At 33.5% G+C, this 14,247-nt stretch overlaps 1 long non-coding RNA gene across 1 annotated transcript; it reads right to left on the reverse strand.

The window, feature by feature from the left end:
* Positions 1-366: 366 nt before the first annotated feature.
* On the reverse strand, positions 367-2,522 carry LOC143074430 (uncharacterized). Its single transcript, XR_012977855.1, has 2 exons — positions 2,344-2,522; positions 367-746 (listed from the first exon to the last, which is right to left on the reverse strand). It is a non-coding gene; the product is annotated as an uncharacterized LOC143074430 (long non-coding RNA).
* Between the last annotated feature and the right edge of the window lie 11,725 nt (positions 2,523-14,247).

Genomic DNA, 14,247 nt, shown 5'->3' on the forward strand with positions numbered 1-14,247 from the left:
CTGCTTTACGTATTATAATGTTATTATTTTTCTTTAGATTCCGAATAGCTGACAATTCCTCGGCGGATATATTTCTGGTGTGTTTGTTTATTTTCATTCTTCTAAGTTCTATTTTTGTTGAGAATATGTAATTTTCAATTGCTGGACAAGAATCCTGCGGTTTATATCCCGAATTTATGTAAAAAGGTTAAAAGAGCAACGGGCGTATCATGCGCTAAAGCGCAGCCCTTTATTGAACAATTATATGCAGTGACACAGGATCAGATACGGTTTTGATTTTGTTATGTCTGTATCTATCTATATATATATATATATATACATTTTGTGTTTGATTATTCATAGTAACTATAATTACAAGAAATAAAATAAAAGTAATTTTGTTTTATTCATTACCCTTTTTTGGTTCTTCATAGATTGATACATTTTGTACTTATAAACGTGAATCAATTACGCATAGGTGTGCGTTCAGCTTAAAGAACATTTCTACATTTACCAAAAGCGATATCTATCTTAGTCCAAAATAATTGTTCATAAATGCCATATCAAACTTCTCAAAAAGTTCATCTTCATTCTTAAGTGTTACTGGTAGTGTAAGCTGGTTTATACATGTGGAGGCGGTAGGAAAATCTCCATTGATTGCTGCAAAATTAACCCTAGGTGCAATAGAAAATCCTAAGACCGGTTCCTCTGGAGATCCAGTAGAAAACTGAAGAATCTTTTCTAGGTAACTTGACCACGTTGTCCTGCTGCCAAAAACAAATAACCAGATAAAATAAATAATAAATGAGTTATTCGCCTATTCATTTTTAAAGAAAATCAAAAGAAGAAAAAACAATTTTCTTCAAAAAAATTTCGTTACTCTAATCGACCTTGTAATGTAAATTTTGTGAATGAATGAAGGAAAGAAATAATGAAAGAACGACCATAATCTAACGATCTAGTTATAGAGACAATAATTATTATACTTGAAGTAGAACACTATTATGTACAGTGCATGTGTAAATTAAATAATGACATACATTAACCAGTACTTTCACATTAAAGCTTAAAGCCCCAGTCCTATTAGACCACGATCGCACCACGCTCACCGCGATCTAAACTGATCTAAACTACATTCAGATCGTGGTGAGGTCGCGGTATGAGTGGCATGGAAATATAAATTCTCGTTACTTTCACGATGCTACTACGTCCTCATTGCGCTTCTACAACGATTCCGCTACGATTATACCACGTTCTCACAACGCTTTTTCTACGATAATCATGGTCTTACTACGCTCAACAAGTTCTTACTACGACCATACCACGAGTTATACGATTGCAACACGAGCTAACCACGTTTCTACTGCGATTATAGCACGTTCTTACCACGATTATACTACTTTCATACCACGATCTTACTACGTTCTCACCAATAACGTCAACATCGTGTTCCATATAAATACTGTCCTATTTCTTAAATTTCTGAGTAAAACGTAGATTTCTCGGAAACAACACAGTCATGCCCCACAATCTACCAGAAACGTGGGCGTGGTGGTATGAGTAGATGTAGAGGCAAAGGGTGCTCTGATAGTAACAAATCCTCATCTAGCAGAGATGTCGGACCGAACAATGCAACCTAAATCACAACCTATTGCTGGTCCATCAAGCTCAAATGACGAAGTTTTAGTGAACGATAGCAGGGATGACACAGATGTGTCAAGCATGATTGAGTCGTTGGAGAAAAGGGACAGGAGGTCCAAAATACATACGGACAAACAAAAGCTTTTACATAGTTCATGTGAAAATGACAATGAGCATGATGGTCTTAGTATGAACGTAGTCAGGTCGTAAGAAGAGCGTGAAGAGGACGGCATGGGCGTGCTAGAATCGTATTATGATCTTAAACAGCGTGGTTTAAACGTGGTATAGTCGTAGTGGACGCGTAGATGGGTCGCAGTGAGAACGTGATGGTCGTTGTGAGATCGCAGCACAGTGTCTCCGAATAGAATCACGCTTACGCTACGCAGTCTCGCTACGATGGTACAGCGACCTTTGCGATCTTACCACGACCTTACTGCACTCTCACTACGCTTCTACTACGACATGATTTCGCCACGATTGTTTTGAACATGATCAAAGTTGGCCACGCTCATCACGATCTTGAACACCTCACCACGACCGTATTAACGGTAAATAAAAATTACGACCTTACTGCGATCGACACGATCGCACTACGATCGTCACGATCGCACTACGATCGTCACGATCGCACTACGATTGTCAAAATTTGCAACATTTTTTTCACAGATCGTAGTGCGATCGTGGCCTAGTGGGACTTATAATTTATAATGTATAGAAACATACCTGCTAATTTTCTAATGTATTTAACAAATGAACTGTACAGTCGTTCTTCGGCTGTTCTTTTGTTTGTCCCTGCTTCAGCAAATTCTGGTTTCAAAATGTGTATTAATTTCCCAACTGTTAGCCTCGCCGAATTCTGGTGAAACAGATACCCGAGTGTTTGTTTCTCCTTCAAAAGCTAAAATAATAAGAATAAAACACTGCATATGGTATTTCATTATCAGTCTATGGAAGAAGCGAATAAAGTTATAATTTGTTTTGAAGAACAGAATACATTGTATTGCTTTTGGAATTTTTGTTCACCGTTCATTTTGAGTCACGAATCGATACCAAATATCCCTTTTTTAACCATTTATATAACAAATCTTTAAATTGAACGAGTGAGATCTTATTCCCAATTAGTTATTTTTCATACCATTAGTTTAATCGTAAAAAAATCAGGATGACATTTAAATAAAACATAGTACTTACATGTTCGTCTAGCTGCTTTAAATTCTGGATGCATAATGTTATCAACATTGGCTCGGCGCTTCTATATAGAACACGGAATCTATGATAACATTTTTAACTACTTTGGGGGCAGATCCATAAACTTGTCATTTCAATTCCTGTTTTGTGTCTGTAAACTAACTTGACCGATTGCGTACGCTGGTGACCTTTTTAATTGTGGTGTTTACAAAATGTATAACACTTTTTATCAGAGGTTTTTCTGTTTTATGCAGCTTATCCAGAAACAAATAGCATATGTATAAATGTTATTTGTCACTTTTCGGAGAAAAAACATTGACTTTTTTCAATTTATACATATTTTGTCCAATTACACATATCATTTCTTTTTGTTTTTAATAATAAATCAAATGCTTTTGGTTTCATTCATAAAAAACACAATGATAACTAGGAACACAAACATTCTGTACAGTTCAAGACATTTTTAAAAGGAAGTTCAACTAATGTAAAAATGGTGGTTATGTACTTCCTGAGTCCATAAAAAGATAGTCTACTGTACAAACTTGTCTGTACAGAGTACTATCTTTTTACCCGGAAGTAAAACACGAGATAGTACTATGTACAAACTTTCTGTACAGAGTACTATCTTTTAACCAGGAAGTAAAACGACAAGATAGTACTATGTACCAACTTTCTGTACAGAGTACTATCTTTTAACCAGGAAGTAAAACAACAAGAAAGTACTATGTACAAACTTTCTGTACAGTACTATATAAAGTTTAAATAGTATTTTTGTCGGCTTACTTCGGCCATCGTAAAATTGTATTATTGAGGATTAAACCTGGTATTATAGCTAGCTAAACTTATAACTTGTATGACAGTTGTTTTAAGTACCGCTATAATGACAAAAAATTGCGTGAGGTATACTTGGTTAACGTGACCCTGGAACTGAAACTGTGTAACATATTTTAAGGACATACAGCCGTTGGATGGTGTGATCTTCCCCAAAAACGTTTATGGTGTAATGGTGTATGGCATATTGTGCAATGGTGGAAAGTGTATGACGCTATGGTATACGGTGTAAGGGGAATGTTGTTAGGTGTAACTTGCGATTGGGAATCGTATGAATGAATTGCGAATTACATTTAAAACTATGCAAAATATTGATAAGAACATATCTTTAATCTGATACATTAATTTACAATATTGTGATAAAAATTCGTTTTTTAAAATAAATAAAAAAATTTGTAGTCGCACGCTTAGTTTGAAATTAAAGGTGTGTGGTGCAAAGGTGTAACGTTTATGCTGTAATTGCACAGTGTGTATGGTGTAATGGTGTAACTGTGTATGGTAAATGGTGTAATGTTGTATTGTGTAAGATGGAAGTTTACATCATCCAATGACTATATTAAAGCAATTGACTTCAGAAGTTTAAGAAAAATACAAATAAGGTGAAAAGACTCGGCTGGCAATAAGAACAATGTGTCAAGGTTTGGTGACATGTGTACTGGCAGACTGTTACCTTATAAACCAGCACTTTGAGAACATTAGTGTGAGTACAATCAGGGTTAGTTTTCTCTTTTGAATTGCTTTACAGTTGTCATTTCGGGGCCTTTCATAGCTGACTTTTATAGGCCATACGGTTATCTATAGTTGTTAATGTCTGTGTCATTTAATTTCTTGTGGAGAGTTGTCTCATTCACAATCATACCACATCTCCTTTTTTATAATTGATATGTATATTACATTAAAATGTTCTTCACATAAATATGTATTTTGACAATATAAAATCAAGGAGTTGCCAGTAATGATTTGTTATTTTGAAGCGTACAAGTAACGGAATAACCTCTTGCTGAGGAGTTTTGTAATTCGGATGACATTAATGTGCAAAAATCATTTATACAGTGTTGTGGAATACATTCTCTTCTTATTTTATTTATATAAAATAGGAAGATGTGGTACGATTGCCAATGAGACAACTCTCAACAATAGACCCAATGACACAGAAATTAATTAAACATTTTCCATACTTTAATATACTAAGATTAACGGTTCTGTAATATTAATTTCATCTTTATACACAACTTTTTCGACATATGTTTACACATATATTTCGATACTTGAGGACGTTTTCACATGGAAGATAAATTGTAACACTTTTCATATCAATTTCTGATACTGTGACAAGAATAGATAAATGATTTTATCATGCTGTTGTTTACAAAGCAAAAAAGTGTGTCAAATTTGAAATATTTATAACAGTGGCATATATCGTGCATAATCTGGCAATTTTAACATTTTTGGTCCGACCGTCACTAATGAGTCTTTTTTTGGTAAGGCGGACATCTGGCGACCATAATTTGAATGCTGTTATCAAGAATTAGTTTATATATATGTAAAAGTAGATGAAAATGATTGATTAATCAAAACCCTGACCTAAATTATGCAATTTAAATGCAAAAATGTGGCAACAACATACTCTGGTAAAAGATCTCGAGCGTATGTAAAAAAAGTGACGACAACAAAATATGGAATCCGAAAATTCAGAACATCGTAACATAGATAACCCGAGTTAAACAGTATGACAGATTAAACTAGTGCACAATCAAATTATAATGGATAGATAAAAAAGGTGTGATGTTAAAGTCCTTAATTTGTTGATATGAAAACATGTACTCGATGTTCTATCTCAATTTGATTGGTATGTTGTTGATACAGTAATGAATATATATTATAGTTAAATGCTACATATTTCGTTCCTATACGACAAGGAAAACAGAGCAACGAATCAGTGGAGATGAAATTAATCGTCAAATAAAATAAATGTAGCATGATGTCAATCTTCCCCCTTTAGGTGTAATACCACCAAATCATTGTACGTCACATCCGGTTGTATACGAAAGTAGGTCTAAAAAAAAATATTCCCTTGAATTTGACAGTTGCAGAAAATTAATGCACTTAAATTTTTCTGAGTCATAAACTTGTATGTTGGGTGTCTGAAAGCATTGATCATTCCTTTTTTATTTGATGGTCTTATAAATTTTTGAAAAGTTAACGTTACATAGTTACCAAAGCAGGTAACCAGTAAATAACAGTGTAAAATTTGGGAAGTTTACTCCCGCTGATGGTTACTTTATTATATTCAACAAAATTGAATTTTGTGTACACAAAATTGATTTTGATTACAAAAAGTTAAGTCGCATTCGGCGCCCCGTAATTTGAGCATTTAAAGCATAAATTGATTAATTCTTTTATATTATTAATGGATTCAGCAATCCACCCTTAGTAGTGAAATCAATGATTGAGATAACTACTTAGCTTTTCGTAATGTTTTATCTGTATGGTTGATTTACTAGATACTTTATTGAATACATTCATTCTTTTCCTTATTTCAACAGGTTTCAAAACTGTCAAGGGCAGCACATTATCGCCGACAAAGATTTTATCATGTCTATGTCAGAATCACCTAACCAATTGTGCGGGTCTTGCCGTGGTGCAGAAAACAAAAATATAGCAACATTGAGGTGCTTTGATTGTTTAAAACCAATGTGTACAGAATGTAAGGAAACACATTTAGATAAATTTCATATCATCATTCCAATATCAGAAACAGAAAAAGTAGATACATCTGTTTTAACAGGACCATGCACGTGTATCGATAAATGCTCCAAAAAATACTTCTTACACTGCAAATCCCACGACGAAATTTATTGTCGATTGTGCACAAGAGAAAAACATATCAATTGCATGGAGGTCCAGAGCATTGAGAACGCTGCAAAAGGATGTCAGGATAGTGCATCAGTACTAACTACTGATTTGGAAAGAAAACTCGCTGATTTGAAAGAAAATTATCTACGATTGATAAAGGAGCAGGAACTAAATTTATCCGATTTAAATTCTAAAAAACAAGAAATTAAAAAAACAGTAAGAAATTTCCGTAGGGATATAAATGAATATTTGAATGAACTAGAAATTAAAATGGAGTGTCAGCTAGATCGTTCTTACGAGCAATGTAGAGCTCAAATGACTAAACACATAGACACTATGCAGGAGAGATCAAACATGCTATCATCACTAGAGGACACTCTTCATTTACTCATAGATCATGCTTCCGAATGTTGCACTTTCATTGCAACAAAGAACATCGAGCGCATTCAAGATGACGAAGTATCTTTTTATGAAACGTTTCAAGAAGGACTTATGAAGTTGGATTTGTCGTTTTCCGGAGAAAAAACAGTTGATGATCTTAAAAGAGTATTTAAGACATTAGGAGAAGTTAAGCTTGAGGTAAAGGAACGAAATATAAAAGACTTTGCAATTGCAAGAAGGTATGCAGGGTTACAATATTCAATCCGATTACAAAAAGATGCATCTCGTCATCATGCTTACGATTTTACCGAACTTGATTTAGGGGAGGATAATAGAATATTTAGGACCTGTCTGACTCCACAGAAAGTTGTTATTATGATAGGTAATGAACGTGAAGTTTGGACTTACAATATCAATAACAAAACTAAAGAGCGCATTGATTTACGAGATTTTCCTGAAGATGTAGCTACTGTAGATGACAAAACATTCCTAGTGGCAATGGGTAAAAATGGACTTAGTCTTATCAACATAGCAACAAAAAAGAAACAACATATTCTAAAGTCGTTTTCATATCGTGTTGTATATCAAGATGGTGTTATATATACAGTTCATGATAACAAGCTTGTTCTTGCAAAGCTCAATGGATCGACTATGAAAAAAACAGAGATAGGCTTTGAAGCAAATAGCATGTGTGTTAATCGTAAAGGCGATGTTTATGTGTCTGACGATAAGCACATTTGTAAGTTAAATTCAAACAGTTATCAAAAGGAAGTTGTTTTAGCAGAGAAGGCGAATGAAACTTGTGATATTGGGGGTATTGCTATTGACAAAGATGATCAATTATACTACATCGACAAAACTAATGATGCAATCATGAGACTAAATTTGAACTCGACAAAGATCAATGTAATAATAGGAAATTTACAGAATCCGTTAAGCATTACATGTGACAAAATAACTAACCAGATACTTGTCATAACCGACAGGGGTACTAGCATAGAAATATGGCAACTTTGAAAATGTGAGTGTCACCAAAGTGTATCATTATTGGCAAATTAACTTTCATAAATTGATATTTCTAATGCAGAGGTGGAATACATAAGTAAATTTTAGTATTTCTACTAATACGAATAGGAAACCAGGAAAGCTTTGAGTCTACAATGAGTTCGACAGAAAATACGAAAGTGTTATTTTATTCTTCTTATCTGAATAGAATGCACTCTGGGTAATATTTTCAAAAGCGTACACCAAAATATTATGAAAGTTTGAAACAATATGACGATACAGCTTTGGTATTCTAGTGATAGCGTGTTTGCATTGAGTGCGGAAAATCGTAGATTCAGCAAAAAACTTGAAAGAAGTGAGAACAAAGTCTGGTTGACTAGGAGACTTATATGTCCGGGTAGGGTTACATAGTCTTCTGTGAACTGTTTATGGGGTTTATATTTTTATCGCACTTATATATTCTCATTCTGAATATTCATTTTATTTGGATGTTTCTCGGCTGTTAAATAGCCATCAATCCATAACATAAGGTAATTTTGATAGGGGGAGACGGGGAGAGGGAAAACCAAGGAAAAACTATCCCTAATCCTGTATAGTCTTATGGCGAAATTGAAACACGTAAACGGTCAATTCGAAACATGGTCAACAATTATTAAAAATTGAACCAAATAGTGGTCGTGTATGCTTAATCTATCATTTGTTACTTCCAATGTGTTACTGTTGAATATATCCGTTTTATGAGGCTGAGAAACTGGGGAAGGTCGAGGTTCTACCGAGCCCTTCCCCATTTTTGTGCCGAGTACAAAAAAGATGATATTTTCTGACATTGACCTAATATTGTTTTCATACATAAATAGCCATAAATATAAATAATCAACTTTATAGCTATTTAAATTGTAAAACAAATACCAACCTTTTTTATGTTTTATGTATTTTTTGTGATATCTATTTGACGTGCCTTGGTACTTGTACATCCCGTCATTTTGTTATTTTGGTATGGTATTTTTTTTTTGTATTTTTGTCTGTCAATTTTGCTTACTATTCTTTGTTTATAGGTTGCACTTTGTAAATACAGCTGTTTCATAAAACACGCCTCTTTTGGGGAGATCTTAAATATTCATAGAAAATTAATTTTGTTTACATACTGATTACCAGTAATGCTCTCTGTGTTCCATCTCACAGAGACATAACTTGGGAATGTTACCAGTAAATTTACACGTGCATGTTGTTTACATTTAAACCTGTGGTAACCTTTCATTCGAGGTAGGTTAATTAAGAAAATTAGTGTTAGTTTAAACTCTGAGAAGTTCAGGGCATATAAACACAGCCCTATATTTTGACCTTTGAAAACATTTGTGGTGCATATGAACTTTCAATTCTAGGATAAGATTTTGTTCAAAACTTCATAGTAAAAGTGGTGCAGTTTTAGCCGTAAAAGGAGTTCCTATGGGAAATTGCATTGTCAATATTTACAGAAATGCAACCTATATGCCCATTTTGTGTCATTGTTACATATTTGTTTGTTTTTACAGTGATTAAAACAACGTGGACTGTTGTACTCCTCTTTTGACATATTTACCTATTATGTATGTTTGTTTTGTTCCCACATCGTTGTAAAAACATAATGCATTTCTTTGCGACTGTAATTCAAGTGAGATGTTTAGCTAACTATAAAACCAAATTTGTCCCAACAATTTCTACATAAAAAAATACCTGTAAGAAGTCCAGAATACGATAGTTGTTATCCATTCGTTTGATGTAATTGAGCTTTTAATTTTGCCATTTGATAAAGGACTTTCCATTTTGAAGTTTCCTCGGTATTATTTTGAGGAAGTGCACATAGCGTATGAATGCAGATCAAGTTTTTAATAGTTATCATTAAACAACGAATATACTTTTCAAATGCCTCTTTATTGATACTTATAAATGTTAAACTTCAAAAGAAGTCCAGTGTTATTATCCTTTATCTATAAAATGAGATGACAATTAAACATTCAATTAGAAATAATAAATGCTGTTGTCTTTTCCTTGCTAAAATTGATATGAATTTTTCGATTATCTGCCTAAGTAACAATTGCGTTGAAATCAATCGTCAAAATAGGGAACTATTTCGAAAAAAATTAAGCCAAAACTAGGAGTGTTTGGGAATCCTTCCCTCATTATACGCATTCAAATTATACGTTCGAATGAAAAGGTCTCGTCTTGTAAAAGTTCCATGCATGAATGATTTCGTTTTATCTTTTCTCCAGACCTCAAGAGTTTACAGGTTATTAAATGTTTGGTTATCTTGACGTTTCCTGTTCTATGTTCATGACAGAATCCGATACTGTAGTGGAGTGTTCAAACTGTTTATGATATAGAACTACCCTACCATGTTCGGACAGGGAAACGATTTCTATCCCTCTCGCTATTGGTAAAACATTCTTTAAAGAACTTCTTTTCAGGAATCTGTAGAGCACTTGTTGCATTATTTAAGTCCTTTTTACCCAATTACAGAGTTTTTATCATTGACCCTGGAGTAACAATTTTGCAGAATTTCCATTAATTATTTGATTCTTTGTTCACTTTTGTCTTAGATGAAATAAACATAAAATATTTGTATCGACTTGTCAATCAATTAGTCACTTTGAACCGAACGTAACGTAAGCAACCTCATTCAATTATTGAGGTGTCTTAGTATCGTCACATAATACATCAAAGCTAATCTGAATTATGTATAACACATTTTGATGTTGTATACTACGTTTTGTAAGATCTTCAGGAAGCGTTCTCTGTGTATGCTGTCAAAGTCTTTAAAGTTGATTATCAGTTGTCTCTGCCATTATATGTACTGCTCGACAGTGTTTCGTAGCACAAATGTCGTGGTAACAATTCTTGTCCTTCCTTTCTGAGTTTGTTGTCAATTACAGTTTTTGACTATCTAGTAATATAAGGTGATTCCTCTCCAGTTATTACAGATTGTGAGATCGCCTTTTTTAGGCAGTTGTGTGATGTTACCTCCTGACCTTCTGCCAAATCTTTTAAAATGGTGTGTGTATAGAATGTGCGCTGTGAAGGCTGGATCTGATTTAAATAGTTCTGCTGATAACTTATGGTTTCCGGGAGGGGGTATTGTTTTTAAGGCGCTTTTCTGTTCTAGAAATCTTTGATTTTGATGGAATTTCTATGTTTACTTCAAGGTCATGTTCAGCGATGGGTATGTTTGTTGTTGTTTCTGATTGCTTTTTTTTAAAATGCTTCCTTGAAATGTTCATTCCATTTACTCTCTTTTTCTCTTTCAGGAGTTATTGTATTATAGAAATTAAGATTTGATATGATTGCCAAAGAGACCAAAATGACACAGAAATTTACAACTATAGGTGACCGTACAGCTTTCAACAATGAGCTAAGCCCATACCGCATAGTCAGCTCTAAAAAGGCGCCGAAATGACAATTTAAAACAAATCAAACGAGAAAACTAACGGCCTAATTTATGTACAAAACAAATATGTAACACATTAACAAACAACAACCACTGAATTACATATCCTGACTTGGGACAGGCATATACATTGAGAATGTGGCGGGGTTAAACACGTTTGTGTTTCTTTTGTGGTCACAAAGTTTCTTTACAATTTGTAAGAGGTCGCCAGTTCTTTGCTCTAGTACTAGTATTGACCCATAAATCTACCTTTCAGTCTAGGAGAGTGTGTATATGGTGTATGGAATATCTTTTTCTTTATTTCTTTCCTGTTGTCAATCAGATTCCATGTCTCTGGTTTGATTCTTTATTTGTGTTTTTGGCGTTTGAAACCTAAGATTTTTGCACTGGTCTTTTTAAACAGGTCGTTCACCTACTGTTTCACTTTCTTCCATGTTGTAACATTTATTTTGTTCTAAGACTAAAAAGCGGTTCTTCAGTTGTAATTTGAAGTGATGGTTGGTTTTGATGTGTCTGAGTTTTCCTGTGTCAAATCTCTGTTTGAGTTGGATGTTTGCTGTGACTAAATGATGGTCACTTCCTACATCAGCTCATCGCCTTACTCTCACATCTTGTAAAGGTCTCCTCCATTTACCGTTAATTGCTATGTGGTCAATCGAATTTTTGTTAATCTCTGCTACCAGTAATAAACACCTTGAAATATCATAGAAATAGCTGTATGATGCCACGTCTGTTTGGTGAAAACAGTAAAGATTCTTAATTCCTAAATACCAACACCAACTTCTATGCTGAAATGTATACATGATGGTTATCTTTTTTGATTGTCGATCACTTATCTAATTATTGTTTTTGAATAGTTTATTGATGCTGGTAATTTTCATTTACATGATTGCGTCTGTTAAATTTGTTTGTCAGCTGCACATGTGAACATGATATAAATTGAATCTTGAGTAAAATACCTTATCGTAGATTCTAGATTTAAAATTGTGAACGCTTTTTTTTGTTTACAAAAAGCGTATCAGTGAAGCTGAAATAAGAAAAGTTAAAAAGTCAAATAAAGTACGAAGAAGACCACTTACATTCTCAAATTCTGAGTATTAAAGACTTTGCAAATAATAAATGCAGTAATAAAGAGACGAAAAATTACAGATCACTTTAAAACCCCTTGTAGTAAACTACAAAAAGTCCGGTCATGAAATAATATGGAATTATTTAAAGTCATAAATCTAACGGTACACGTTAAACAAAAACAGGTTAAAGAAAGCTTATAACGACACATCATATATTGACGCATAATCTCGGCACCTTGCACTAAGAAAATCTAACGAACAGTAGTACTTGCAGGTAATGAAAGTCACCTCAAGCAAGTTATAAATAATAAATTTAGCCTCTCTTTACAGACTAAATTAATTTGAGTAAAAAAAAAAAATATATTTATATCCCAAGAAAAAAACCCCACGTAGACTACATGTGATAAACCTACAGAAAGACTAACCATTTAAAACATTGGACACTAAAATCATTTCTAAGTATGTGAAAATAAAAAAAAAAAAAAAATAACAAACTCCGAGGAAAATTGTTAAGTCGAAAGTCTCCAGGAAATGGCAAATCAAAAGCTAAAAGCCATCATACGAATGGATAATAAATGTCTCAGTCCTTATATATTGTGATGGATCTTATCTATAACACGACAAGACTTCTGCATGCGAACATATTGTAGATTTTCTTTTCTTCATAATTGATGTTGATGGACATAGTATTCATCATATACGTAACTTCTCCTTCCATAAATGTAGACGCGGAAGATGCAAGGATCAAAGAGATATTTGGTAACTTTCATCTTAAATAAATCTATCATTTGGGGAAAAACCTTCTTATTAGCACTTAAGAAAATACTTTAGAGACCTATATGAATATTGGTGTAAAGATGTTAATCACTTAATCTTGTCGTCGTCCTCTCATAAGTGTTCAAGAAATAGTGGTAACGATATATAGAGGAATCATATATCATAACTGCCGTAAAAATCATTTAGTCTGTGTCGTGTTGTATATGAGGATTCGGATAGATATGTTTTGGGAATTCATTTTTGGAATCCTTTTTGTGCATTCGGATCAATATCCGAAATTAGATAACTTGCCTCCATATTTAATTCCATTAGTATATCCTGAATTAGACTTATACCCTTCTGCAGATCTTTTACAGAAAGTGTTACAAGCACAATTCCAACGAAAGGATTTAATGTGTAGCTCATTATCTTGGTCCGTAGCATCTTGCATTTGCTCTACCTATCAGGTGTTAGATAACATTGGCATATTATCTATTAAAAAAATGTCAGGTTACAAAAGTAAAGCGATTGTTAGGCCGACGTTGCAGCATTCACACTATTACTTAAAAAGCCGTCATAATAATTTGCAGAGTTTTCCGAGTAACATTTGTGAATTTCCAGAAATAGCACATTTGGATTTGTCCTATAATAAAATTAAGGACGTCAATCTTGTATCATGCATAACATTCTTAGATACATTAAAACTGCAACATAACCTAGTGGAATACTTGAGTAATGAAACATTTATCCATATGAGATTACTTCGTGTAATTGACTTGTCTCATAACAGACTGAAATTTATCGAACCTGGATTTTTAATTAACGTGAATGGAAGTTTGCTTGAGTTTGATGTTTCATACAACTATCTTACTACGCTTGATATTACAAACATAATATGGACACAGATCATTTTCTGTAAGGCAAAATTTTCACATAACTCCATAAGCTCTATTACAAACGAATTAAATTGGAGAAGTCAAGGAAAATTGGAGTTTTCTTTTTTCGGAACGCTGGATGGATCATATAATAATTTAACAGACTTTTCAGTTTTTAGCGAAAATGGTTTGAACGTTAAACATATAGGAAAATTATATGGATGGCGAATATATGCATGGCACA

Source organism: Mytilus galloprovincialis, chromosome 5 (genome assembly GCF_965363235.1).
Source record: "Mytilus galloprovincialis chromosome 5, xbMytGall1.hap1.1, whole genome shotgun sequence".
Taxonomy (NCBI): domain Eukaryota; kingdom Metazoa; phylum Mollusca; class Bivalvia; order Mytilida; family Mytilidae; genus Mytilus; species Mytilus galloprovincialis.